General features: G+C 43.0%; 1 pseudogene; it reads left to right on the top strand.

Moving 5' to 3' along the window:
- Positions 1–623: 623 nt before the first annotated feature.
- The window catches only part of LOC118656516, a 45,428-nt pseudogene continuing 32,634 nt past the window's right edge, over positions 624–13,417 (top strand).

Here is a 13,417-nt window from a genome sequence, read left to right on the forward strand (position 1 = left end):
TCTAGTTACTGATTTTTGGAAGCTTGTTCAAACAGCCTTTCCTGTGTGGCTGGTTTTTAAATTCTCTGATATCTCTATTGTATTTAAACTCAGCTAATGATGTTCACTTCAAGTGTGGTGGTTGAGAAATCAACTAGCAATAAGATCATGATGTAGTTACTTTGTTTTCTAGTCTTCAATAGCTTTGGCTTGGTCCTAATTAAAAATCTGAAATAAGCTTGTTAAATGGATTTGGAAGACGAGGTAACCCAAAACACAATGCATTTCTCTAAACAGCTACCTTTTATATTAGAGACTTACTTACACTGAAATGGGAACCTGTTTATGTGCAAATTGTGGGTTGTCCTTATTCTCCAATTAGGCCTACAATCTAGATTCAGGCCTATGGTCTTGTGAGGTCCTTGCATATGTTTGGTGGTCGATCATCTAGACAACATTACAGCAGTGCCTTCTCCAGCGACGGGTAGGGAAACACCAGGTAAGCAGAATGAATATTGAATTTTAATAGAGTGCAGGTGGGGAGTCAGAATTAGGAAGAGAATTGGGGAAGTATGTGAGAGGACTTTGAATATCATGACATGGTGGCACCACCCTCCCTTCAGCAAGCGTAGAAAATTGTCATAATGTCAGGAGATTGGAAGAAATATTCAAAATTGGTGGTGGTCGTTAAGGACGCCAAAGGGGCTAGGATTATCGACAGGTAATCAGAATGGTGTGTTAAATGAAAAGGACGGCAGGCCACGCGGATACAGAATTTAGCTACTGCCAAACTGTAAGGCTTTGGGAATTTATCAGATATCCCACTGAGCCAGTGTTGCATGGGTGGCAGATGCCCACCCAATTGTGATTTTATGAGGAAGAAATCATGAAGTAGAGGAAATGAGGAGGGTGTAAGGTTAAATGTTGATGGGAAAGACTCTGGGATGAGAATAGAAAATCCATTATTGGGGAATTTGAGAGTGAAATAAATTAGAAGAAAACCTTTAGGACTAAGAAAGAAATGAGAAAATATTAGCAAGGGAAGTGATGGAATTGTGATAAGAGAAAAAAAAACAGACCTACACTCAGAGGGAGCATGATCTAGTTATGCCTTCTTAATTTTTTAAAATTTCTCCTTATAAAAAATGAAAAATATTCCTACTACATTCCTTGAGCATTGAACATTGATGAGACCCATTAACTAGGGTAAGTCAAGAGGTCCAGGTAAATTACTTTGAAGCAAATGAAGTCTTATTGGGGTTTTTATCTAGCAAGAATAGGATCTACTTCCTGGAGTCATTACCATTTGAAATGGCCATTTCATGGGGCTATAACAGGTGGATACATTGCATAGGATATGCCTCCAAAAGTGATCATTTCAGAAATAATTTGGGAATCAGTGAAAATTAGTAGCAAGTTTAACAATCCTAGAATCTTTCTTTTCTTAGTCTCCATGACATTGCTTTCAAAAGTTAGCAAATTTAAGCAATAAAGCAATCAAATGATATTTTTGTATTTATAAGGAGCTTGGGCTCTGGGTTAGCTTTTGCAAGTGACAACAAGGCGAGATTCAAGCTATAATAACTATAGTCTGAAAGCAAAGTTTTCAACTCATTGTACTTTGTTAGTAGCTCTCTTGTCACTTAAAATGTCCTCATAAATAAAGTGGACAGGGATCCTCAGATTAAATTCGTAACTGGAAGCTGTAATGACTAGTCAGTCCCAAAGCGATACCAAGTGCCAGCCAGTGTTGCTGCTGCATGTGTGAGCACCAAAGGAGGAGAAATGTTCTAAAAAAAAAGCAGCAATACCTAGCAACAACCCTAATCCCTTTCAGGGACACTGTCCTTCTATTTGGATGGCTTTATGCTTCTGGTCTCCAGCTGGATATGCTGTTTACCATTTTCTTTGCCTTAAGTAGAGCTTGCCTTAAACCATGATTTGTGGTTTCAAGAAAGTAAAAAAGTCCACTTATTGTCCACAGGCCCTTCCTCTTCTGATGATAGTCACTAAAAGGGGGGACACATTTTTCTATTTCATAGTTAATAATAATCTTAGAATCATCTCAGAAAACTCAACACAATGGCTAATACTTATTCCAGGATTAAAATGAGGGATATAAGAGGGCAGAGAGAGTAATGATTGCCTAAAGCATGGGTGATGGTGAGGTGGGATGTGTGAGAGCCAGGGGGGATGTCAAGAAAATGGTACTGGCCCAACCGGCATGGCTCAGTGGTTGTACGCTGACCTATGACCCAGGAGATCATGGTTTGATTTCCAGTCAGGGCAAATGACTGGGTTGCAGGCTCAACCCCAGTTGGGGGCGTGCAGGAGGCAGCCAATCAATGGTTCTCTTTCATCATGGATGTTTCTATTGCTCTCTTCCTCTTCCTTCCTCTCTGAAATCAATAAAAATATATTTAAAAAAATAAAAAGAAAATGGTACTAAAAGGGAAACTGAAGGAAAACCCTCAGTCACATATCTGCCTAATGCAAGGCAAGGTGGTAATGAAATATTTCTTAGTCCAGCAAACCTTCCTCCTTGCCCACTATAGAGCAATCTCTAAAAGTTTTCTCTGACACAACAGGTACTTGCCACATGTAATCCGTGGACATGGCTCAGCGTTTGCTGCACTGATATTTTGCAATACTTTTAACAACTACTTCTCCTTGCATGGCCACTGCTACTTCTGGGAAAGGGTGTCCATTCTGTGCTCGGATGCATTACAGCTGTGGCTTGCCTGGAGTTTGCTCATCACCACATGGCCTTTTCAAGTCAGAAGCCTTCTTTCATCATGTCTCACATGTGTTGGCTAATAGTCATGTGATTACCCTTTCAGTGATCTAAAGCGGAACAGCCAGCTGAGCATTATAGGCCCCAGGTAGATTTAGAACTTAGCCCTTGGTCCTACAATCAGCATGAGCTATTGGGTGAACACTCACGGGAACAGCACAATAATACGTCCACACAAGTGTATGTGGTGAGAGGAGGGTGCCACATCAGCAAATACATGTTCTAAAAATGCAGAAATCCCAAACATGTCTGAGTCTTGAACTGCATTCGTGAGTTTATGCATTGTTAGGTAAGCACACACTCTGTGCAGTTTATTGGGGAAGCCCAGCCACAAGTATGGGCCTGCTTAGTGTTAGACACCTGGTCAAATCTACTTGCTTCCAACTCCCTAAAGACACAGCGTACAGGGCAAGTGTGGATCTTCAAGGTTGAGCTGCACCAGTCAGCTCAATGGGAATGCTTAATCTGACCCTTACAACGGCCATACAGAGCCTCACTGAGGCTTTGGATGAGGGGCACAGTCTCCCTGGGAATAAATTTGATGAATTGCTATTATGTTTGGATTGCCCTGCCCACACTCACCCAACTATTTTAGATAACACATGACTCTGACTCACAGAAAAGAGCAAAGAACTGCACCGTGGCTCTAAAACATGCTGCTCACCCACTCCTTTGGGCAAGAGCCAGAAAACACTCAGGTCTCTAAGTGCTGACCGTGAGGACCCTTCTCTCTCTCTCTCTCTCTCTCTCTCTCTCTCTCTCTCTCTCAAGCAAGGTCATCAAAATTCACCAAAACACAAGCACACATTTAAAAATATCTCCTAAATATACAAATGGACAACTTGAGTAAGAATGTGGGGGCTAAAGAAATAAAGTAAAGGCCTTTTATAGCTTGATGTCTTCTATGATCTAGTAAGCTCTGCCCAGAGGCTGTGGGTGGGATGAAGCCTAAAAGTGTCTACATCAACAGGGGTTCTGGGCCACCAACATGGTAGATGCAGGGCCTTCTTAAAGGGACCAACGGCTCCAGGTGATGTCATGGAAATTAAGCCACACAGTCTGGTTTCATTCCCCATGGCATCTTGCCTTTGCTAGGTTAATTTTCAGAGGTTGTTTTAGTTGAGCTCCTTTGGCTACCAGGTCTGATGCCCCTCAAATTTGCTCAAATAAATTGTGTATTGTGTGGGGATAGCAGGCAGAAGGGACAGTGCACACTCTAGGTATGAAAAATCTTGGGAATTCAGGAATTGTTAACAACCAGACCTCAGTCAGGGCAGGAACTGGGACCCCTCAGAAGCCCTCCTGAGCTGAGCTCCCTCATTTAGTGCAAGCTCACAGGCTCCATGGCCCGTGGGGCTCATACACATGAAATAGTGGGTCCAAAATGAAAACTGCACGTGTCCCTCAGGCTCAGGGTCAGAGTCTGGGTAACAAAACTGAGTAGTGGGGACTGTGGGCCACCTATATAAAGCAGAATTCTGCATTCATCTTGTCTCCTGTAAGTTTTCTGAAAGTTCTTTATTCACTCTGAGTAGAACCCCACAGGCAGCAGGTGAATCTGCAATGTGCCCATTAATGCTCCTGAATGGATACTCATGGGAACATATGTGCAGGTGAGCTCCAATGGTGTCTGAATGTATGCTTTAAAAATCTGATAAGACCCAAACACACCTCAAGTCTGGCTTCTATGTTATCACCTTAGGTAGTCATAATTCCCATGCAGTTTGCTCTGGAAGCTCATCCATTTTCAAGTGTGAAATATTCCATTGTTTATGTGTTGGCAATCATTTAAAATTTAAACACCTGTAAGCCAGACAAAACATGTTGTGAATCAGATATGTCCTGTGGGTGGCTGATTTGCAGAAGCTGGTGCCCTAACGCCTCAGCTTACATTGCACATATCTGTTCCCTTATGTTCCTTAACCATATTGGCAAATTCTATCTACATCTCCCAGTTCAGACTCCCTAAAGAGTAATTTAATTGGTTCTGACTTGGGTAGGAGCCATTTCTGGCCTAATCACACAAAAGTTGTAGGTGAGGAAGTAGGTGTGGCAGATAAACTGAGGAACCATTGTTGACATTTCCAGTTTGTTTCCTCTTTGGTCATGTTCTTGAACTGAGAAGGGAGCAGAGGATTTGTCTTACTTGAACTTCCTGAACCTTCCTAAATAAAAGAAGCTGGCAATGATCAGATGCCCTATGAAAATGGCCTAGCATGCTTAGAGGCGGCAATCTAACCCTGACAGGGTGCCTTCTCCACCAATTACTTCTCAGTCAGTTTCTGAAAACAGAGATGACTGTGGGCCATCACCCAAGCTTTTCCTTTGGCCAAAATTGACTTCTTTGTCTCTTTTCTTCATATTTCTAAACAACACCACTCTTCTTTACTAATGTTTGCTTGGCAATAGGCCTATGCCTGATTACCTTGCATATAGGAAGTTCCAGAATACGCTCTCCCCAGTGAGAAAAGGAATCGGCAGGTGTCAGTTTCTGAGGCGAGCTACTTGTCTTCACACTGTCCTTATTATTATTTTTTTTAATGGTAACAAGCTCTGGTAATGATGTATTTTTCTCTGCTTGCTTGACCTGATCATATAATCTGCATTCTGATCCAGCATTTTCCAAGTCTCTGTAGACTCCACTCAATCTGTGTATTATGAAAGACAACATTTCTGTCTTACAAAAATATCTTTTCAAACTTCACATTTCTGGAAGGTAGTACCGACATTCTTTGCTGCTCTACCCACAGCAGACACAGAAGAGCTCCCCTTGCTTTGGGATCACAATGCCTAAGTATGGGTCCAGCTTGTCACTGATGGGCTGCTCTGAAATGTTTTAAAAACAGAGGCAATCATGGAATAAAAATAAATTAGGCTGGCTCCCTTAGGTTTGGGGGAGGAATTATAAAGCTCTTTGGAAAACTTTTGAATTATTTTACCTCTCTTGGGGAAATCTAGACCGGGAATCCATCCAGGTTTGGGAATACTCCTAAGAGCATGTATGTCTTTTTTTGGTCCCAATCTGTTTTCAACCCCAATATTTGGGATAATGACAAATTACTCAAAGACTCTAGAGTCAGCACCAAAGCCTTAGATTATGGTCAGGGAGCCTCTAATCTCTAACACTTCAAAGAAGGGGGTCTCGGGAAGGATTGGTAAGCTCCTTTTTCCCTTTTACTTGCTACTGGGAGCTTAAAGCTTGGAAGTCTATACTGGTGTAGTGGACATTTAATTTTCTGTTGACTCTCTCCTCCTGAGTCTGATAACAACATACTCATTTTCCTGTGAATCTCCTCTTGAACTCTACTCTCCCACCCCCAATCTGGTGTGACTCTATCAGGGGTGGGCAAACTTTTTGACTCGAGGGCCACAATGGGTTCTTAAACTGGACCGTAGGGCCAGAACAAAAGCATGGATGGAGTGTTTGTGTGAACTAATATAAATTCAAAGTAAACATCATTACATAAAAGGGTACGGTCTTTTTTTTTTTAGTTTTATTCATTTCAAACTGGCTGGATCCGGCCCACGGGCCGTAGTTTGCCCATGGCTGCTTCAGGCCTGGGTACCAGGTCTGGGCCTAGAAGATCACAGGGGCCACAATTGGTTCAGAGATAGACACATGTCCCAAACTAGACCAGGAAAACCAGTCCCGACACTGTTGGAACTATAGAGAAAGAGGTACCTGACACTGGGGTTGCTGAGCTGGTGGGCAGAGCCCTTGGTAACATCTTTACCACCATGTAGGCAATGAAACCAGCACCAACAAAAGCATGGCTAAAGGAGAGAAGCAGTGGCAATGTCCTTGTACTATTGAAAGCCCTGGATCTAACTGTGCCTGAAATCACCCACCCAACTTCCCAGTTACACAGATCAATAAATCCTGGTTTTTCTTTAAGTTGGCTTAAATGGGACATCTACTTAATGATTACAATGGTTGGGACTAATACACCTGGTCTAGTGACAACTTCCTAGATCCCCTATTTCCCACATACTCCTCCCTTCATCTTGCTGATTTTATCAACTCATATTAACCTACATGAGATTCCAGCTTTACAAGGTGGAACTTGCCACTCTTTAGACCCAAGTTTTCTTAACATCCTATAGTAATCCTTTCTGGACCATGGGGTTGTCGGGGTTCAGATTTTATCATCAAAGTATGCAGCCAGCCGCTAAGGTTACTTCCCATAAAAATAACTGTCCTACAATTGAAGCACCAATTGAGCTGCTCTTGGGAGTTTCACCTTGAGATCCTTTGGAAACAAATGTCACCTTTTCTGCCATCTGCCTTGTGGTGCATGGCTGTCGTGCTGCTATCTCCCTGCTGTGTCCTCATCCCACTCTCATTAGCAGAGGAAAGAGTCAAAATAAACCTTTGCTTTCATTTGACGCCTGAGTAAATAAACTCCCGGACACATGCCAAGTACTGTCAGAGCACATGTGTCCTCACTCATCTGTAAGAAACACAACCTGCCGAAAACCACTTGGAGGCCCTGAGTGTTCCCAGGACTCTGTGTTCAGGCAGAATATCGGTATTGTCCCCAGTGCTGGTCACAGAATGCCTTCATGGCCCAGCCATTCCTGGGAGGTTCTTTCCTATGTTCTGGTCTCCCTCATCTTCTATAGGGGATCTGGGAAGACTTTGGTCATGGAGAGTCCATAACATTACACATTTATGGGAGGGGAGAAGCAGGAGGAAGGAGTAGGAGTAGGAGTGTGGAGGAAGAGGGAGGGGAGGACCGGGAGATGGGAGCAGGACAACACCACCTTTATTATAACCATTTAAATTAGTACAGACTAGAAATTAGACTGTACCTTATATGTTAAGAGAGTGATATTGAAGAAAATTTGATAAGTGAAAACTCTTTGTGCTATTAATTTATAAAATTAGACTTTGAGCAAATGTGTGCTACTGGAAGTAATTTTTTATTAATATAGAGAAAGACAGACAATAGAGAGAAAATTCAATCTATACAAAAATATATACAGTGACTAATAAAAGCCTCCCTCCACACTAACTCCCAGGCACTCTCTCCCTTTGGTTAACAGGTTTTTGTTTTCTGCTAGGAAATATATATATATATATGTTTATATAAAAATTATATAAATAAATATATATACATATATATTTGTTTACACAAAAGAGGTCAAACCACGTGCTCTTTTGTAACTTACTCCTTTTCACTCAACAGTATGAACTGAAACTCATTCAATGCAAACAACTCTATCACATTCTCTGAATCGCTGCCTGCTATCCTGCTGAAGGCTCATTTATGTAACTAGTTCCCGTGCATGGATGCTTAGCTTATCTACAGTGTTTGCTCTTGCAAACAATACTATTTCTTGGTGTACATGATAAAATTCCAAATGAATTTACTGAGACAATGACTCAATACCCTTTGACATTTGGTTAGTTAATATCAAATTGACAGTGCTTTATTTATTACCAATAAATACTCAGTTGCCTATATCAATTAGCATTAAGGCTCTGGGCATATACATGAAAAATCTTATATAATTTTGACTCACTCACATGAAGATTTATTCTCACTTTGTAAAATACATCCAGATAAAGACAGTTCGGAGAGTTGTGAGCAACTGGGCTCCTTTCTTCCTGCTCTGCCACATCAGGCATGTGGCTTCCTTCCTCAAGGCCACCTGGTGGCCCAGTATGCTTGCTGGAACTCTACACCTCACATCTGCCTTCCAGAAGCAGACAAACGAGAGAGGAGAAGGGAGGAGGAGACACCTAGAAGAGTCAGTTCCTTTTAAGGAACCTTCCAGAAAGTCCCATATAACATTCCTGCTCACATTTCATTGGCCAGAACTAAATCACATGACCACACTTCATGATAGAGAGTCTGGAAAATGTTTGGGTGGCAGTGAAGCCTGCCAACCAATTAGTATTAAGCTTCTGAGGAAGGAAAAGAGAAGGGGGCAACTAGCCTCTCCCACATCACTCAGCTTGATAACTTCTAAAATGCTGCTCCTTTTCAGTTTTTAGTGGAAAGAACTGGCTATGCATATATTTAAAATAAACAAAAATGGTGCTCTGCAACTCCCACCTTTTTGTGGCTCTATTTCATCTCTCTTGCCATGTGCACTTTTGGATGTCTTCATCCTAGAGCAATAGAACGTTCACCTACAGGAGCAGAGACACAGAGCTCTGAAAACTTTCCTCACGCAGCACGCAGCTGGAATCACAAGGAAAGCACTGGCTCCATGTATAAGGAACCAATAATCTGCTTTAACAAATATCAACTCAGAGTCAAGCTTGTTTTAACTAACTCTTTCCCATTCCCCCCAATTTTTTTAAAACTCCTATCATATAATTTCATCTATAAACTAGAGGCCTGGTGCATGAATTCGTGCACAGGTGGGGTCCCTCAGCCAAAACCAGCTCTCCAGCATCCCCTGAGGGGTCCCAGATTGTGAGAGGGCGGTTCTTGGGTGACACACCCTGGAATTGGTCTCCCTCCTCTCTGGTGTTGGGTGTGTCACCTGAGAACCGCAGCTGCCAAGTCACCGCAGCTCGGCAGCTCCTGCATTGAGTGTCTGCCCACTGGTGGTCAGTGCATGTCATAGCGACTGGTCATCTGGTCGTTCAGTCACTTAGGCCTTTATATATTTGTATATATAAATAGATATATCAGCATATATCTCTAAGAGGTTTGAAAAAAAATACCACAATGCAATTATCATATGTAAAAATAGTAATCCCTTAATACAAAAAGTCAGTGTTTATCTTTGCAAATTTCATAAACCTTTTAACAATTTGCTTAAACCAAAAATCCAAATAAGATCCCTACATTGCAACTGGTAGATGTGTTTAGTCTCTTTTAACTTATAGATTTCCCCTCCATCTCCTGTTTTCTTACATTTAAAGGAAATTTACTATAGAAAATTTGAAACACATACAAAAGCCTGTAGGCATTTCCATTTGCAACTGGTGGTTTAATTGGTACTCAAATCTCCCCCCTTTTCTGCACCTTGGGGGTTCAGGAATGTCCTGGGTTTTGTCAAAGTCCAGTCTCCTGGTTCACATTCTCTACCCTTTCCTGCTGTGGGGGAGCCCTTTCCTGCTCGGGTTCCTGCCTTCTGGATCTGTCCTTGCTCACATGCTTCAGCGTCCCTGCTTTCAGTGTGCCTTGGTTGCTAGTTGCTACCTTATGTTCCTAGATACCAGCTTGGCTCTCTCTTTCCCAGCTTTGAGCCCAACCCCTTTCAAACTGTCATTTCAAATAGACTCCACACACCCATTTCACTAAGACACACACACACACACACACACACACACACACACACACACACTGCCACCATCAACGACATATGAGTTCAGATATTTTTTCCTTAATCGGCCACATTAAATTATCACCATACCTCCTACTTCCTTCTGTCCTGACTGAATTTGCCATCTAGTGAGACAGCAGAACAGATTAAGTGCACACACACTAACAGTGTCCCTTCCCACAACCTGAATGCAAAAACCAATGTCTAGCCTAGCCTGGGGACCTGGTATTTAGACTTACAGAGATTCCCCAGGTTGTTGAATAATCAGAATGTACTGTATTTATTGATGTATCATGTATATCCAAATGTAAGTTTAAGTTGGTGCCAAAGACAAAATCATTGTCTTGTTTCATCAGGCTTCCTGGATAGATTATACTCTTAAAATACTGGAGTTGAATTTGTCAGTAGCGAAAGCAGAGCTGACAGCAAGAGGAGCAGAGTGACTTGTTGACTTTGTTCACTGGCTCTGCTTTCTTCCCCTCCTCTGATCCCAAGTGTTCTCCGCTTATCTGTATGAAATGGTCTACCAAAATAATTTTCTCCCCAGGGGTCTTTATCTCTGCTCCCTTCAACAGAATAAATGGATTTTTTTCCAGTGGCCACCGTTCAGCTGAACTTTCTGCCTTCCAGAAATAGAGCGTGGCTCTAGCCAGCTGATCCTGTGTTCTGTGAACTGCCCAGCAGGGAGGGGCAGGCTGCTGTGCCCGAGTCTTATATAAGACCCTCCACGGGAGGAGCAGTGCCAGCCGAAGCAGGAATGTGCCCGGCAGGGCCGCACAGCTGTCCCCGTGCTCTCCTGTCCCCACCATGTGAACGACTGGCCACTCAGAGTGGGTCGCTTCATCTCCTGTCATTGTTACTACAGCTCTGGCTGCTACTTTACTAGAAAATCCGAGGGAAGGTACCCTTCCACTGCTAAGTCCCCATCAGGAAAGCAAGTAGCCTTTGAAAGAACAAAGACCTTGTACCGGCTGGAGAACCAGGCCTGAAAACCCAGTCCTCCCTCAAACCGTGCAGAATAGCCCATTTAGAGTTGACTTGTGCTATGGTCTCACAGGGGGCAGTTATTTAGCCACAGACTCTTTGAACACAGGTGCGGGGGCATGGGGGGTGCTTAGGAAGAGAGATTGCCTAGTGGGACGATGTTATAACTCTAGTAAAAGGATGTTGGGATAAACATCTAATAGACATTTCCACCTCCCCAGGAGCACTCACATGGACCCAGAAAGGAAGGAGCTGGGAGATCAGCTGAAACTCACGTGCTTCTGCTCTATTCAGACACTGGAAGAACAAAATGGAATTGTGGGGTTCTGCTCCAATATTCTCTTCCTAGCTCCCATTTCCATGGAAAATCAAGGAAGGTGATACTACAGATAACATTACAGATGCTATATCTGGCGAATGCAGATGTAATTGAAAAGTTAGGTGACCTGACAAAATATTTTCCTCAAATGAATGCGTTCATCTCTGAGCTTCCATTCATTTGCCCATGTTATCTTTGGTAGGTTATTTTAAAATGTACAAAGAGAAAAGGTCATTCACACACACACGTAGTCTTGCTGTCACAGTCCGAGCCACCAGACCTTGCCAAAGGAAACTGATCCCAGAGCCTTTCCCCTGCAGGCACAGATGGCAGCTCCGGGAGCAAGCTGCTCCCCTGGGACTGGCAGCAGGTCCTGTCACTCTTATTCAACTGTCTTGAGCATGTATGGTAGTGAGCAACTGCCAGGGATGTCTTCACCTGCACATGTTAGAATGGCTCCTTTAACTCATACATAGTATCTGCATATGTAGAATTAAGGCCTTCTTCTAGACACCACATTTCAGAAACAACTCTTCATAGGAATCTATAATTCACTGGGGAAAAATATGACAAACAGGGCTAGAATAAGTGCAGGTATGTTTAACAACTGGCTCTACAGGGAAATAAAACTCTGATTTGTAGTGTTTGCCATTTTCCACAGTGTTAATATTCTCACTCCTAATTTCATTGACTGTGGAGTTGGGAAGAGATGCACAAAATGGGCTCTTGAAGGCAGGTCTGAGCCAGTGCAGACCGGCATCAACACACCACTAGCTGGAATCATTAACAACAAATCACATTCCTGTCCCTTCTAGGACAGCTTACTTTTCCTAGACCAGTGCAGAACTATTCTTTTTATTAGATTTAATTTCATTTATGTTATCCTCACCAAAAAAGGGGAGCAAGTCGGGCAATTTTTGGATCACTGTTGTGTCTTGATCTTGTCACTGCTCAGGACTGACTCAATTATTACTTTGGGATTCTGCTGGAGTCTGGAAAACTATGGGGTGACTTGATAAGAACCTGTGGACGCCAAGAGAAGCAGACCAGCCCAATGATTGAGGATAGGAGTTACAGTCCAGACAAACTGGGTTCAAAGTGAGTTCTATGATGAAGATAAGCTAGGAGATAGGATTTGGTTCCATGATCTCTCCTAACCTCTCTAAATTGGATATTAAATAATAATATAATAAGCTCATTGGGCAGCTGTGAAGATAAAATAAGCAAATGTATGTAAAACATCTGGTGCAGCATCTGGCACACAGTGTTCCGTAAATAGTAACTGTGATTATTATTATGGCTATTACTTGGCCTGGTTTTGATCTCAGCACTGTCACTGCCTCACTAGTCTATGAGCCCCTTCCAGTGATGTGATCAGGTGTCTGCTTCTTGTGCAGCACACCAGGGGCCACCAAGCAAGGCTCTAGAGAGCCCTAAGGTGGGACATCAGGGTATCAGCCCCTGTAGTCCCATAGGCAATCATTTTGTCTTTAGAAGAAACGGTAAAACAGACATTTCCAGCAGTAAGGCCATACCCAGAGGGTCTTTGAAGTGGACACAGGAGGCTCAGGGCTTCCAAAGACCCCAGCCTGAAGCTGACTGCTGGATAGGAGCCTCCCCCTGCCCTCACGGTCTTCTGGCCCTGACCTTTACCTGATCTGTCTCTCCTCCTCCCTCAGGCCAGCTCTTCCCCTTCATTCCGGTGCTGAAGTCCCCGTCCCAGCTTTCTCCCTAGGCCAGGCACAGGGGCAGCAACACCTTTCAAAGCTGATCACAGTCCTTCTATTTATGTGGCATGGTATGGTTTTCAAACTCTTTTTACTTCCATATGTGTTTTTATCTTATCAAAAGCCACTGAGCAAGGCAGGACTGATCTTTTTTTTTTTTTTTTTAAGTATATTTTATTGATTTTTCACAGAGAGGAAGGGAGAGAGATAGAAAGCCAGAAACATCGATGAGAGAGAAACATCGATCAGGTGCCTCCTGCACATCTCCCACCGGGGATATGCCCGCAACACAGGTACATGCCCTCGACCGGAATCGAACCCGGGACC

The sequence above is a fragment of the Myotis myotis genome, unplaced genomic scaffold (genome assembly GCF_014108235.1).
Source record: "Myotis myotis isolate mMyoMyo1 unplaced genomic scaffold, mMyoMyo1.p scaffold_m19_p_5, whole genome shotgun sequence".
Taxonomy (NCBI): domain Eukaryota; kingdom Metazoa; phylum Chordata; class Mammalia; order Chiroptera; family Vespertilionidae; genus Myotis; species Myotis myotis.